A 17,229-nucleotide genomic window follows, 5' to 3' on the forward strand; every position below is an offset into this window, starting at 1 on the left:
ATCTAGACATTTGAGTGCTGTTTGAATAAATTTTAAAAGAGCATATAGGGGTCATTTTTCCACATAAGCAAATGTGCTTATAACTTCTAGCCTTTCAAAATTGATTTTTCTTTTGAAAAATTATAATGTGTATTTTATTACAATTTTTACACAATTTTACTTCATAATTGACCAAGCTAATATAGTATCAAGTATGTAGGAAGTATTTTGACTCAAAAGGGTTAAGATTACAATAACAATTGGAGACAAATCTTAATTTTAATGAAGTTCTATAAATAGTAATAATATATTGCAGATAAAATCCATGGGAAACTAACTTAAAAATACAATAGAAAAAAAAACGAAAAGGAACAAGTCACCTACAAATATTTATATGTTTGTTTTGAGAATATTTTCTATTTCATAATAATAAATAATAAATATTAATTCAAAACTTTCAAAAATTCATAAAAATTGTCATACCAAGAGAAGTCTCTAATTTCTAATTGTCCATATAGTACCTCAACAATTAACCTACTCATGCAATACACAAATTAAGACTATGTATGTGTATATATCTATTTGTGTATGAGTTAAATTAAATAGAGTTACTACTGATGAAATTATCATCTTTTGGCAAAACGATTGCTGACTACAAGAGAATATTTCGTTAACAAAATCAGGCATGAGAAATAAAAAAAATACATCTAAGATGAAGCTAGGAAAAAATGCTCTCATTCCAATTCATTGATCATTCCCTCATAAGAGTCTAAATATCCTGCTGTTTATACAACTCACAATGAGACGTGCTCTTCTGTTGAACCCAGGATCTACTTTTTGCAACTTAATATAAGTTCTTGATCTCTTTGCTTTTTTGACTGGTCTTTAAAATAAGTTGCGGCTACTATTACATTATTTTAAATGCATTCCTCCTGGTGCAATAAACAGTGATTAACAATTTGCATTTCTGTTATGATTTTATGATACTCTTCTATTTCTGAAATATTTTATCCATGTCCTCACATTCCATATATCTTTGAACATAAATTTCCACTCTTTTTACATTGTTACACACCAGTTAAAAATTTACACTTAATGCCAGAAAAAAATATTTCTTTTTGATATCTATAGTGATATATAACCAATTTGCGATTGAAAAAAGTGACTTAAAAAAATATATCAGTAAATAGACTTTAAGGGAAACATTATTCTAAGAATTTGTAGAATGAATTGAATCAGGGAATAATTTAATTAATTTAATTCTGAATATATGTTGTCTCGTGATTCCTTATGTGATGCTTCATTGTTTGTTTGTTTTTTTAACCAAGTCAAATAGAGGCAAAATATCTAAGAATATAGCTATGAATTGAAATAGAGGTCTGGAATTAAGTATACTTATTAAAATGCTAAGGTTACTCTCTTTTCCTTGCAACCATATTTCACTATTATCCCAATATGCCTTTTCTGATGCTACTTTAAACTTTTTCAGTGTAGGTGTCCCATTGATTGCAAGTGAACTTCAGTTCTTATATTTAGAAAAATCTCTTAAATATCTTATGAGCAGCCGAATGGACCCTATAAATGATAGCTAAGTTGATTTTTATTAAATATTTTGCTAATAATAAAGTTAAGGTATGAGCATTTGTGTAATGTTTTTATATTGTATTTTTTATTTAAATAATGAAGAACAATGAGTATGTAATATAGTCTTAAAACCCCAAATGGCTTTTATTCATACCCCATTTACTTTACTGATTTCAGAATGATGCAGATATTCTAAACAATGGTTAACAATTCCATCATATCTGGTATACTAAAGAGGAGAAAAAAAGCAAAAAAAATAAACAAAAATAAAATAATCTGTAGCAAAATGTATCTGTAGAGCATGATGAAGATTGATATGTAATGTTATGATTTACTATATTTGCCATTTATATATTCTTATTCCTAATTCCTATTATTACCTCATTTATTAGTACTTCCATTTAGTATTATTTAACACTTTGATTAATGACTCATTTTAATTATTATAGTTGAGGTTTAATTGATAGACAATTAACTGTGCACATTTAAAGTGTGCATTTTGATGAATTTTGATATGTTCATCAACCCCCAAAATGAACACTGCAAAAATGAACACTGCAATTAAATTAATTAATGTATCCACCAACACCAAGAGAATTCTCTTTTGTAATCCATGTTAGACTACTCCCACCTCTCTTCCCCACAAGTACTAATCTCCTTTCTGTCACTATAAATTAGTTTGTATTTTTATGAATTTTATATGTAAATGGAAATTTACATTATGTTCCCATTTTATCTGATTTTTTTTTTACTTAGTTTGTTCTTATTTTCAGATTATTCACATATTCTGTTTATCAATAGTTTATTCCTTTTATTGCTGAGTAATATTCCATTTTAGGAATATACTACAATTTATTTACCTATTTACCTGTTGATGGATATTTTGGTTATTTGCAATTTAAGGCTATTACAAATAAAGCTATGAAAATTATGTACAAATTTTTTGTGTGAACATAAATACCTAGGAATGATATAACTGGAATTTATAGAAACTTGAGTCAGGAAGAATTAGTAAAGACTATATTATTAAAAGTAGAAGGCCAAACTTCTTCCCATTTAAGAAACTGTCATTTTTAGTAAATGGAAATTTGTTACAGTTTATAAGTATATGCTAAATAATTGATCACAATCTCATATAGACTTTCATGAATAGAACAGTAAAATATTGTATTTTTGGGGGTTCAGTTTCTCAAATTATAAGGTAAGATATATCTGAGACTCTTGTACTGATGTGATCAAATTGATATTTCCAACTATTTCTTTATTATTCTCAACTATGTGATACATAGAATATTTTAATAGGATGAAATAGTGTATTTTGAAAATAGTTATGCAATTTTAAGAAATTCATCCTTTGAATATTATTTGACTATTTGCAGAGATATATTTTATAAACAAAAACTATCAAAATGTTAACTCATATGCTTCATATTCAGGTCTTTTTTAATATGATTCTAGTAATACTTCAAAGGTTATATTTGTTTTCAAAGATAATCAATTGTTAGTTACTTTTTGTTTTTCATTTACAATATTTACAATATAAAAAGAATGACAATATATATCTGTAATGACTCTTTTACATTACTTAAACCATGAAAGATTCAAGTTAACCAATAGTTAAAAACAATCTTTACAGCATAAAATATTCCTTTATTTGGTAATTTTTGTACTATTCTAAAATAAAGACAGAAGAGTGAAGTTCAACGAGCTCATGCCTATAAACAATCTCTACAGCATAAAATATTCCTTTATGTGGTAATTTTTGTACTATTCAAATTTTCACACACTTATTAGAGAGATAAATATATTCAAAAAGCCTTAATTTAACATTTCATAGATTACGCTCAATGCTGACATACTAAATCTGACCGCTCTATAACTTCACTCTGCTAATCTTGTAGTCTGCTCTCTGATACCCACTATCATCTGTTGCCTGGATCTTCATATTAGCCTGCATGCTGCTCTCTTTGTTTTCACTCTAGCCATGGAGAAGTCAGAAGGATGCTTTGAGAACACAAATCATTTCGTGTTACTCTTCAGCTTAAAACACTCTTAGCACTTTCCAAAAACAATTTTAAAAATCAGAAACTCCTTACAATGTTTTACACATTTCCATTGAGCAATTTGTTTATCCCGGTCATGTCTGTTATGCTCCTAGGTGAGCAAAAGGTATGATTGTTTTGTTGTCCAAGAATCTAAAACATCCTGGCACATAGTAGACACCCAATATGTATTTGTCTAGCAAATCAATGAAACTTTGCCATTTTCTATCCGCAACATAATTGTATTCATGTATTCTTCTTGAAATTTAAGCTGCAAAAACAAATTTTAAAGTAAAAGATAGTTGTTGAAGATAGATAAGGAAAAAAAAGTAAGTATCTATTGTAATGTTAAGAAAATTTACTCAGCAGTATCTCCTGGGAAAGCAAATTTGCAGGTAGCCCAGGGCTAGAAAGCAAGTGTGGGTATAGTGAATGTTTGTAAATATACTTCCTGTGCTAATATTCTGAAAGCATTTTTTCTTTTTCTTTTTTTTTTTTTAGTAAACACTGCTCACTAAATTAGTTAATGCTGAACTTTATCCAAAAATCTAAATGGAAGTCTAAAATAAAAACAGAAGAGTGAAGAGGATGAGAAGTAAAAGTTTCAGGGGATTTGTTCCCATTTTAATCAGGACATTGCTAAAATTGGATTTATTAACTGTGAATGTATAAGCATGAGCTCGCTGAACTTTTTTTGTGTGTAAAAAGTTTGTCTGCTGTTCTTGGATGCAGTCTGAAGAGTTCTTTTTGAATATGGCTTCTCTATTCACTGAGGCACTACAGTGATGCCTCTGCTGTATTTTATTTATATCAAATGGTGAGAAATTATACTGAAATCTGTCTGAGAATTTTTCTGGACTTCTAATTAATTTTTATAATATAGTCTTTACTAATTTTTCTTAACTTAAAAGCCTTGTCAAGAGAGATGCAAAAATGTTATTGTGATTTTTCAGTTTGAAACAGTGATTGCTAAACTAAGGGCATATAGAGTTACTATGTCCTAGGGACAAAATTTGATAAAATAAACTCTCTCCTTTTAATTAAGTAATAATGCTTTGAGAGGATGATGCATTGCTATTGAAAATAACCATTTTTTAAATTAAATATTAAAGTTATGGCATAGTAAAATGATACAAAATAATCATGAATAAAACTTGTCCTTCGTCTATTTTTTATTTTTTGTGTTAATTTTTAAGTGTTTATTTCAGCATACTTTTTCATACTGTGTATTTTATGTAGAGATATAATTTGATTTACTTTAAGTATATCTAATGTATTTACAGGCTCTCTTAAATTTATCTTTAATGATTACATCTTTAAACATTTCCAAAATATGCTAATATCTTGTGATTGTTTATTAGTATAAACAGGATAATTTGACACTGATACACACTTTTGCTACATGATATATATGTAAACATTATAAAGTATTTATTACATTTAGTATATACAGAATAATGTGTGAAAATGATTAGAATAGTATCTATCTTATTTTTTACCACAAGAATGCTTATGAAAATTTCCTAAATTAAACCAGAAATTGGTGAACCACTTTTGGAGAGCCATTACTGAAGTCTTTCAAAGGTAAAATGGCAATTTTTTCCCAAATTTTCTAGATATGGATATATTCTCCAAAATGTACTGCCTGTACAAATGCAATTGTCATAATTTTTATATTTAATCAATTTTTTTGGCTTTTTGAAAAGATCTTTATATGTTATCAGGATTTTATGTCTTCATACATTTATAAACTCTCGAGGGTAGACTTTTATATTTAAATAGTAGTAATAATTTAATTAATAGTTATTGGGTGGCTTCCCTGTGCTAGACACTGTGATAATTTGTTCATATGAAATATTCATTTGTTCAACAAAATTACACAATGAGGAAGCCATTCTTGCTACTCCTATTTTATAGAGGAGAAAAGTAAGAGAGGTTATGTGACTCACTCAAAGTTGCATAACCAGTAAGAGAAGAAATTGGAGTATAAATTGTCACTCTAATTCTGCATACTATAATCTTAACAGTATGCATCATGTTGATGCAGGTATTATATATCTATCTTTTTATGGATGAAGATGGTAATCATGATCTTAACAATAATATTATGTTGTAAAAACCATTTTAATTTTAAACATCTGTTTGCCAGACATGATTTGCCCCACTAGTATATCTCAAAAGGAAGAATACAGGAAAACTCATTTAGGATCTGATTCAAGCTGTGTCCTCCAGTTCTGATTTACCAATCAAGAGGATAGTTTCATGCTTACCCCACCTCCCTATCTTATGTAACTATTCCTTAGGGGAAGCCCCAGCCTTCTGTGACTCTTTTACTCCATTACATAAATTTCCCTTGTATAAGTGACCAAAAAAAAAAAGTTATCCGCATACAATTTTATGTTAAGCGATAATCACTGCAATTAGAAGATATAACTTCAAACAATAACAACAGTATGCAAACACTAAAGGTAAACTTATGATTTATTCAGCTTATGTGCAGTTAAATAAACTGGTTAGGGACAATGCATCTGGAAGAGTTAAGAACACATAAAGTAGGGAACTATAGTGCAGTAGAAAACATAAACTTTTAAGTCATGTACGACTGTGTTTCAATACATGTTCTCTTTTATAAAATTTTCTTTAATAAATTGTATAGTAAAAAATCAGTTTCTTCATTTTAAAATCAATTACTATTAAAATAATGAGTCTTTATATTTGGTTTTTAACAGTTTTTAATGGTATGTTTTAATTTTTTTGTTGTTATTTATCCTGATGGGATTTATAGTAATTTTTAACTTTGTAGTTTGATGTTTTTCATGAATTTCATAAAAAATTTTTAAGCAATGCCTCTTCAAATATTGGTTCCGTACTTATTCTCTTCTTCCTCTCCTGGTTCTCCAGTCATTAATGAGTTTCTCCTTTTGATCCTATCTACTATGACTCCTAACACTCTTTTCTTTATTCTGGATATTTCTTGCTTCCAAATTTCCAGTTCATGAATTGTCTCCTCAGTTTTGTCCAGTGTGCTTTTAAACAGAACTATTGACTTCTTAGTTTCGTTTATTGGGTTTTTTTAAAACTCTGTACATTTCATTTTTTAAAATATATTCTACTACTCTCCCAAATTTCTCCTTCTTTAAAATCTATTCCAATTCAATTTGTTAAGACTTGCATCTCATTAGTACCATAGAGAATGTGTCAGCAAGGTCTCACACTAGCACTTAAATAAATCTATCCCCAAAATAATTTTTCAAGCTTTGTTCTCAATGTAATATTTGTACAAAATATTTTCTAGCCGTATCAGTTAACTATTACTCTGTAATAAACTACCACAAATCTCAGTTACTTAAACAAAAACATTTACTATTTTTCTGCAGATCAGCTAAGTTTGTGAACATACCAAGGGCAGATTCTGTTATTTCATTTGACCTCGCTCCTGTGGCTGTTGTGAGCTAATGTTTTGGATGTTCTCAGTTGGACAATTTATCTCTGATCTGCCTTAACTCTCATCCTCTAACAGGACAGCTCAGGCTTGTTCTCATGGTAGTTTCAATAAAGAGTTGAAGTGCGTGAAGACTCTTGAAGCCTAAGCTTGAAATGAATATTATATCACTTCTCAGAATTTTATTAGCAAAAAAAAAGCACAAAGCCAGATAGAATCAAAGGGTGAGGAAATAGATTTTTCTCTGGATGAAAGGATTTACAGTCACATTGCACATGGCATGCACAGCAAAGATTAGAGAATGCGATCAATTTTCCAATTAACCCAATATATTAACTTTTACTTGAATTTTTTGACTTTACTAAAGTTTAAATAGCACAATGATGAAATTTAATAATCATGTCTAAAAGACTGTATTAATCAAAGAAGACTAAGTAAGAATACTTTAATTAATAAACTATTAAATGAATCAACAATAATAAAGTTTTTATCAAATGATCTATTAGAACATTACTTTAAAGCTAGTGTACAGTTTTTAAAAACATTATGTCTAATACCTTCTTTATAAATAAAAAACTTTATCCAAATTTAATGATTACATTATAGGAAACTAAAATGTTCTCTATAACTGCAATAGCCAGAGTTAAAATCATCATGAACAGTTATCAGAAGAGTTTAGTCTTGTAATTTTTCCTTCAAATATAGCAACCAATTTTAATATTCAGTTAAAGACTTTCAAGAAATAGGAATATATGCTTTAAAGAAGATACTCTTTTAAAGAGTATTAATGCTATGAGAAGAAAAAGAAAATAAACAAATTTTTTTATTGTTAATTCACGGACGTTAATTCCAATTTCCTAGTGTATAAAGGATTTCAGATATTGCATTAGTGAATTAATTTTGACATAGTACATTTTATAAGCCTAGTGACCTCAATTATGGAATAATAAATGATTGCAAACATAATCCAAGGGCTGGTATTATATCTTAATTTCTGAACAAAATTCAATATTTAGTTAATAACTTTAAATCAAGGTCATCTTAATTATAAACTCTCACATCATTCATCTTTATTTCTGCATTTTATAAAAAAGAAACTGCTTTTCTTCTTTAAAATGCTTTTTTTCAGCATATCAATAACAAAATAAAAATATTTTTAATTTTCTTATGAGGTAGAGGTCATTCATCTCTCCACCAACATCCACCAGAAAAACAGAACACTTGTATGTGGCTGCTTTAGTAACAGTCAAATAATTTATATCTAAATAATATATCTTAATCCCTTAAAGTTAATACATGGTTAGGAGAATTATATTATCTGCTTAACAGTATGTTCTTAATACCTGGCAAAATTTACTTACTTTACAAATATTTGTTTAATAAAGAATTATACAAATCATAATTGAAAGTAAATATTAAACTGTCAACAAGCTTTAATTTAAATTGTTAGGCAATGGGTACTTAATTATCAAAGGCCCTCTTTAATCATTGACAGAAGGAGCACATAGGAGGGAGGTAAAATAAATCCAAGGACAAATTCCAAAGCAGAAGTTTATTTTTCTCTTTTAGTCTAGTTTCCCCATACTCTCACTGATCTTCCTCTTCCACAGATTATTTTCTCCTTTTCTTTCACACCTATATCCCTTACCTCAGCACACAGATATCCAGAACACAGATACACAATATAATCGGTACGGATACTTAGACCTGACATCCATAAGTATGTGCCTTGGGTTGTCTGCTGACATCAGGGCTTGTCAATTCAAAACTTCATTCCTCTGATATCTACATGTAAAGATTAGCTGATATTTATATGTCACAGTCTAGGTGTTACCCAGGCTTAATGTACCTGGAGATATGAAAGACTTTGGATAAAACAGAACAAAATGGAGTTTAGAGAAAAAGAGCTTGAATAGAGTAAAAGATAAAACTTCATTAAGTGTGAGACTAAGATTATATGTACTTTCTCTCTTCCTGTTCAGGGAGAACTCCTTAAGAAAATTAAAAAAAAAAAAGACACTCTACTTTGTCTGAAATTAAAATTTACGTTCATCAATATAGGATCTGCTAAATTCCTCTTAAATATTCTCTAAATGTGCTAGAAGAGGTGAAGAAAGAATTGTGATTTATGATTTTTAAATTATAATACATTGATATAGTTATTCATTTTGTTGACATTACTCTTTTAATAAGTGTTGTTAAAGATAAACTCAAGTTTGTGAGATGCATGACTTTACTTTGGGTAAGAATCTTTTTTTTGCCCCTTTAAAGTAATATTACTACTACTCTGCTCAACACTATTTTCTATTTCTTCAGTTGACTGTAAGTCTTCACATCACTAAAATCTTTGAAATTAGACACAGAGTGGAGGATAAATAACTTAAGCTCTGAGTCTCAGTGTCTTTATGTCAGTGGCTCTAAGGTCAACTTCAGATTTGAGAATTTTCTCGAAAAACTCACAGGACTCAGCATGCATTCATACTCATGGATACAGTTAATTGCAGCAAAAAGATATAAAACAAAAGTAGCAAAGGGAAAAGGTGCATGAGTCAAAAACTCCAGAGGAAACTGGATACAAGGTTCCAAGAAATCTATTCTAGAAGAGTCACACTGGATGTGCTTATTTGTTTTAACAATAAAGCGTGACAACACAAATGAAATATGGCTACCAAGGAAGATCCTTAGAGACCCTGTGCCCAGGGATTTTATTGGGCCAGTCATGTAGTCACTCTCCACTTTGTACATACCAAAATTCCAGACTTTCAAAAGGTATAGATGTTCAGTATAAATCATATTATTTACACAAACAGTTTAGGTACAGTGAGTCACTCATGAGTTCTGGGAATGGTGACTAGCTCTTCCCAAACTCTGTTTCCAGATGCCAGCTAATAGACAACTTTATAAGCAGCCCTTTACAAGAATATCAGCCTCAGACCTGCTATGTTAACTCTTCTGCAGAATCTTCATTTGAAAAATAGAAGTAAATGCTTATTTGAAATGTAGTGTATTTTAAATACAATAGAAGCCATGTTGCAGGGCTATTTATGACATCTTGTGTTTATTATTTTTAGACATTATTGGTTTTTGTTATCGATATAAAGCACATTTCTGTACATTTTGATGAACAAGAATTGGAAAAAGTCCCCCCCCCTCCGCCCCCGTCAATATTTATAGATCTTGTCCTGGCATTTTGTGAAATAGGTATAATGTGCGTTGTCTGGCATTCAAAAGGTCAAGCCGACAAGCCTTACACTGGTATGTGAAAACTGTAGATTATTGCACTACTGTATCAGTAAGATGAACCTCTGCTGCCATGCTCTTTCTCTCTCTCTCTTTCTCTCTCTCTCTCTCTCTCTCTCTCTCTCTCTCTCTCTCTCTCTCTCTCTATATATATATATATATATATATCCTACCTATTTATTTATTTAATGCTTCTTTGTCTTCGCTAAAATATAAAATACATAAGAGAAGGAATCTTTATCTTTTTTTCCCCACTGACATATCCCCAGTATCTGGAACAGTATATAGAAAAATCATAGATGATTGATAAATATTTATTCAATGAATGAATGAATGAGTTGATAATTACCAGTAACCTTTCAGGTTTCAGCTTATTCTTTACCCATTCCTCTTCTCCCTCCTACCACATTTTTCTTCTCCTTCCACCTCATACATCATTATCATTTTCTTCTCTTCCCTCTCTCTCCTCCTTCCTGTTCTCTACGTTCCTTTCTGGAAACTTCAGCAATGCATTAAAACATATGTTTAGATGTTGTTGTCCATAATCTGGATATTATGGCAGGAGAGTCATTAAGAGAATATGAACTGCCACACCACGTAATCTTCAGAACCTAGAGCTTATTTCTTTAACTTGTTACATGGGAGTAGTATAGTACAATACAGAATTTTGAGGGGGGTTTCATCAGCTAGTGGGTAAGAAAATACCTCTCAAATTGTTAACATTAATGATTGATAAGATTTGTTTTCTTTCACTTTGAAAAATATCTGTGTGGCTTTCTCTCACTGAAGTTTTATTTTAGCTTTCTAAGGTATAATATATTTCACTTTATATGTTTTAGAAAGTATAATATAGTTTACTTTATATCCACTTTATACACCTTAGTTTATATATTAACTATTTCCAACTTAATTAGTATCCAAATTTACTGTGTAGAAGACTTTTTATTCTTTTAATAAGAAATTATATTTTATAAATGTTTTTAAGGTAACTAAAATGACTGGTTTATGTAATGATGCCAACGAATCTCAAGATAACAAAAATTACAAATAACGTCGAATTTATAAAATCAATTTTGAGCTAAATGATTTTATAAATCAATTTTATAAATTGATTTTATAAATCAATTTTATAAATTGATTTTATAAATCTACTGTCACTTCCAGGATGACAGTGGCACATTATTACTTTAGTGGGTGCCCATGAACTACATACACATTCTGATATCTATGTCCTTTTGTAGATTCTTCTCATAGGAATTCTGGTCTTGGCTTGTGATTTGCTTTAAGCGATAGAACATTGGAAAAGTGATACTGTTCCAAGTATCAGAACCAAGTCTTAAACCCTGGCAGGTTCTGTTTTTGTTCTCTTGGAATGCATGAGCCACAGTGTAATTAGTCTGGGACAAATGGAGAGACAATGGAGAGAAGATAAATAGAGAGGGAGAAAAGCTCGTCCATCCCAAAGTCTCAGTTGAACACAGACAACACACTCATGGAATGCAGCCACACAAGTGACCACTACAGGACTAGGACTAGGAGGAAAGCTGCTCAGCCAAACCCAGTCCATATTGAAAAATCATAAGAAATTTTTGTAAGCCACCGAGTTTTAGTGTGGTTTATGTTACAGCAACAAATAACTAAAACAATGCTCTGAGAAAATGGATCTAGTTGTACACCTCTATCTTTTTATTTCAGATTTCTTTGAAAATTCATAATATTTTCTACATTTTAATCACTAATTGTTTTTTGCATTTAATGAAAGTGAGAGAAAGGACATTGTTATCTAGTCATTTCATTCTTTTTTACTAGGTTAATATTTATTACGTTTTTACTACTTTTAAGTGCAATTCAAAGTCCTTTACAAATAAAACCTCTTTGAAATCTCATATAGCAATTTTAAATAACAATACTAATTTAACCCACATTTTATACAGAAGAAAATGGAGATAAGGGTATCAGCAAGTTTGTGATGAGTTTAGTGGAATTTGACTTTGACTCTTGATTTAGTTAGTATACATTAGCTGAGTAAATGTATTAATCGTGAATTCATTCTGATGTCATGTATGTCAGTCCGGATAGGCTAGCTATGCAATGAAGAATGTATCAAAGTCATTTGTCAACAAATGGATAAAAACTACTTCTCATCTCAAGCGTTCACAGTCCTCCAAGGGTAAGCTTAGCATTTCGTATAACATCAGTCTCAGGGACACTTCCTGATAAACATTTCCTTACATACTTACGTGGGCTGAATGTAGAGAGCCAAGGATGAGAAATTAAATGCTTCTACCTAGAAGTAAGAGCTATTATTTTTGCTCATATTCATTGTCAAAAACAAGCCATTTTGGCTACAGCTTAATTTAAATAGAGCAGACAAATCCAGATCTTCCCTGTGCCAGGATAGGTAAGAAAACCTGATATTTGGATTAGCTGCAGTAACATTTACCACATCATGTTTTAAGAATTAATTGTACACTTAAATCTGTTGAGAATAGCATTCTTACTTGAGGAATACAATTTTTTAAGTTAAATTTTTGGTCACAATTGTAACAAAAACCACGCACAATATCACATAATTTATTTAAAATAAAAATCTCTTGAAATCTTCATGACTTCAAAACACAGAACCTAAAGTTGAGTAAGAAAAATTTATAAGAAAATAGTTTCTTTCCTGCAGATTTCATATTGATTTATGAAGGCATTAATTTGTCATTTAGCTCTTAAAATTGACTATTAATAATCTTTGACATTCAAAGGATAAATGTCTTTTTCTTTTTTACAATTAAAATAAATCTATGACATTGTCAAAAATCAGATATACGTTATGGTTATGACAGGAAAAGCATTTCCTAAAATTTTCTTAGGAAAACGTAATTGCAATAAAGTTAAGACAGCACTTTAAGAATATTTCTTTTTTAGAAATAGTCAATCAAAAGTTTAATGCAAATGGCTTAATATTATTACAACGAGGAACCTATTGCAAAATGTCCTGATTTAATTAAGTGATAAGAGGATAATTTAAAATTGCTCCTGAAAATCTGCAATTTTGAAATAAATAATTTATCATTAGTACATAGTAATAGAAAATCACTTTTATTTGTGACATAAATTTATGCACTTGAGTTAAATGTTTAAAAAAATATAATCAGGTGAATCCATATTAATTTGCAATGTGAGGCATAATGGTTTTGTGTACATATTATAGAAAGCTGTCTGTAGTTTAATAGCCAGCTGATATGCATGAAGAATATACCAAAGTCAGTTGTTGAATTAACCTTTTTTTCTTTATAATAGTGCAAAACATCACTATTTTGGCAAGAGTAGGGTGGGGTGAGGAGAACCTGCCTCTACTTATTCTAAGTTCTCTGAATGCTATCTTACTGACACTGTCAAATATCATCTTTCTCTACTACATTTTGGAACCTTTATCTATAATATACTTCCTAATTTACTGTGGACTGCAAGGAGTCTACGTAAGAAAAAATAATGGCTATTTAGCTGTTCAGAGTTATTTTCTGATAAATATAAATCTAAATTTTTTGTAAACTCTGGATTACTCAAATGTTTCAAGACAAATCAATAAAATTGTATTCAACTTTTTTCATTGCTTGAACCAAATGGTACAAAAGAAACAGTCTAATAAAGGGAGATGGAAGAGAAAAAAGAAAGAAAATAATGTGAACAAGAAGAATAAAAAGTTAATATAGAAATTGTACTTACCAGTTAGCAATGATATAAACTTTTTTTCTGTGTTCTATGGGTCATGAAAATGATCTACACAAATTTTAGTTAGACCTTAGAAATTAAGTATAATGCTATATTAATTCTAAAGTCTATTAAAATTTAAATTTTAATATGTACTTCACTGTTACCTAAGCATTTAAAAATATGCATGTAAGAATAAAATTTTGCCTATAATTTCTTGGTATGGATAATCACTAAATCTTTTCTGTAGGTCATCACACATTTTTACTTTTTCTATGTATATTCTTCTAATCCAACCAATTTAGGATATTTCAGAGTATCAACTCATAAACCATTATATTGAATTTAGTGAAGTTTATAGATGTTAGAACAAATAGAGAACCAACAAAAGGAATGAATTATTAATATTATGAAAATTTCTGAAAGGTGATAAAAGCCCTATGGCTAAAAATATCAGTGTATAGACATCCTTCAGATGTCAACATCTTATTTATTCTGGAAACATAAAACTGTTCAGACAAAATATATATCAAGGAACAAGAAATTACTCTGTTCACATAAAGTGTCTAGAATATATTTTTAGTTAAAAAATAAAATATAGACAATGCAATTCATATTTTCATATCTATCATTATTTATATTTTTTATTTAAATGTTTGTATTTTTATTTTATATTTTCTTCCATTTTAAAATACACTAAACATATACAAAATGCTATTTCAAATCATTTTATGTTTTCAGGTTTAAAAAAATCATAAAAAGCCCATAATTCTCTAGAATTTCTGAATTTTACAATCCTAGAATGACTTCCTTCATTAGGATAATCTTAAATCGTTGAGGTAGTTGTAGAAAAATTTCAAGTTATACAGAGCATTAAAACAGTGAAACATCACCTGTTTTATATTCACAATGCTACTATCAACTTCTCAGTATGGTTAGGTATATTAGCCAAATTTGAGATTTCTCGTAACTTACCCCAAACAATATGATTAGTAAAGCAGTGAAAGATGGAATTTAGAGGTATTTTTTTAAAAAACAGTCTTGAGCCTCTGCAGTGTCTTAAATGTATTATCTTATTTAGCCCTTTCAATAAGTCCATTTGTGGATATTATTAACTCCACATAGTAACGACTAAACAAGTCAATTTAACAGTATCATTATTATTTAATATTATCATCTCATTTAGTTCTCACAACATCCAAGGGTGATAATTGATATCAATTTTCCATCATTTGATTGACTGATATCAGTTCACATCCTATCAAAGATGAGAACATGGAGAAATGAAGAAATTATGTAACTCCCCTAATGTCGAACAACTAGTTTGTGCCCATATATACTTGAAGCTCTGCTAGGAATAATACTATTCATTTGTGAAAAGTATTTTTCACTTGGAACCTTATGTAACCACTACAATTTTAAAAAGCATTTACTTCCTTTCTTTCTTTTATCCTTCTTTCCTTCTGTGAGAATTTTATTTCTCATGTGGGTAAGCATGAATTTGATTTTTGCACTGTTTATTTGTCCTAATTACATGGAATACTCGGGAATGTTTAAAATAAAGGATCAATAAACCATATTCTCAAATTTCCACTCACATTCTTTGGATACAAATGTCTGAGAACCAACCTTTGATGTTTCTCAATAATGAGTCCCTTCTGAGTTATGCAGAGACAATATAATCTAACATATACTTTGCTATGTTTTGGCTTTGCTTTATAAACTCAACACCAACATCAAACCAATGAAAGGATATCTTTATACATGACATGCTCTTCCTTCTTTTTAGATTACTCATACAAAAAATACATCTATAGTCTAAAGCCATTTTCATAAGTAATTATTAATATAATTTAGAAACAAGAACCTAACTATGTCACCTTGGCTTTTGCTGTGAAGTCGGTCAGTCCTTACAACATAATGGTGGCATTCCAGTCAGGCAGCTACACTTCTATTTTTTCCACAGTAAGCAGTAATCGCTATTTCTGAGCAGTTGCTGTGATTTCAGACTCTCTGATAAAGGTTTCACTATTTTCAGACTCTGGCCTGATCAAGTCAAGATATCAGGTTTTGTCAAACTGCTGAGATATTTAGAAACTCAGCAATCGAATTCACTAAATAATCCTTTACAATAGCAACAAGACTCCTAGGACACTTTCCTTTTTCAATAGGTTTAGGTGAATCATTTGATTTAGCTTGACCTCTTGTCTTCCTGTACCAGCTAAGACAGATTCCTAATTTAAAAATACCTGGGGAGTAAAATCGGTAGCATCTGGAAGGGAAGGCTTTGTAGCATCTGGAGTGATGAGAGCTTTTGATCCCCATTTCCCTGTAGGTCCCTGACTTTGCAATTACATTTGAAGGACTTCTCTATTGAATAATAGTTCCAGTCAAAGTGATATAATCACAGGGGGGAAAAAAAAGAAAACCTTAAATGGAGTCTTTGCTTTTTTCTTATTATTCTATACTAAAATAAATATTATTTCTAGCTTAGTTTTACTGAGTGTATTTAGGGTGCCTTGGTTCTTATAAATCATTTCACAAATAATCCTTATCTGTGTTTTTAAATTTTATAACACCTGCAAAATAAAAACACACTGTTACATAATTTATGCAACTAAAATACTTCCTGGTAGCATCATTAAGCATGGAGGGTGGTCATTCTTTCTATTCCCACAATTGATTGATTGCATTCATTTTACAAATAAAGAAATTTTTCTGTAAATTACTGTCATATTTTCACTGAAAAGTAATGAAGGACAAAAGAACAACAGGGATAGATGATGGGAAGCTCACGATGTGCCCAGGGTGGCCTAACCATGAAAGGGGCGTATGAACAAAGACCTGAAAGGGATGAAGTAGTCTACCATGCGTTTGTCTCTGGGACAGAAACTGTTGAGACAAAGAAAAGAACAAATTCAAAGGACCTGAAGCAGGAGAGTGCCTGACAGTGTTTGAGAAACCTGGAGACTAGCTCTACCAAGCAGAGTGAGCAAGTGAGAGAGTAGGAGGAATTACCACAGGGCGGAAACCAAAGCACCGATGCTCTAGGTTCTTGCAAGTACTTTGGCTTTTACTGTGAGATGTTAAGCAGAGGAAAGGCATGATCATGCCTATTTTTAAGTAGGAACACTCTTATTTATTTATTTGCTTGTTTGTTTATTTGTTTTGTTTGTTTAGTAGACCAAAGGGGTGTGGTAGCAAAAAAGCAGAATGACTATTTAGGAGGCAATCACTGTG

This window comes from Pteropus vampyrus, unplaced genomic scaffold (assembly GCF_000151845.1).
Source record: "Pteropus vampyrus isolate Shadow unplaced genomic scaffold, Pvam_2.0 Scaffold13, whole genome shotgun sequence".
NCBI classification, from domain to species: Eukaryota; Metazoa; Chordata; class Mammalia; order Chiroptera; family Pteropodidae; genus Pteropus; species Pteropus vampyrus.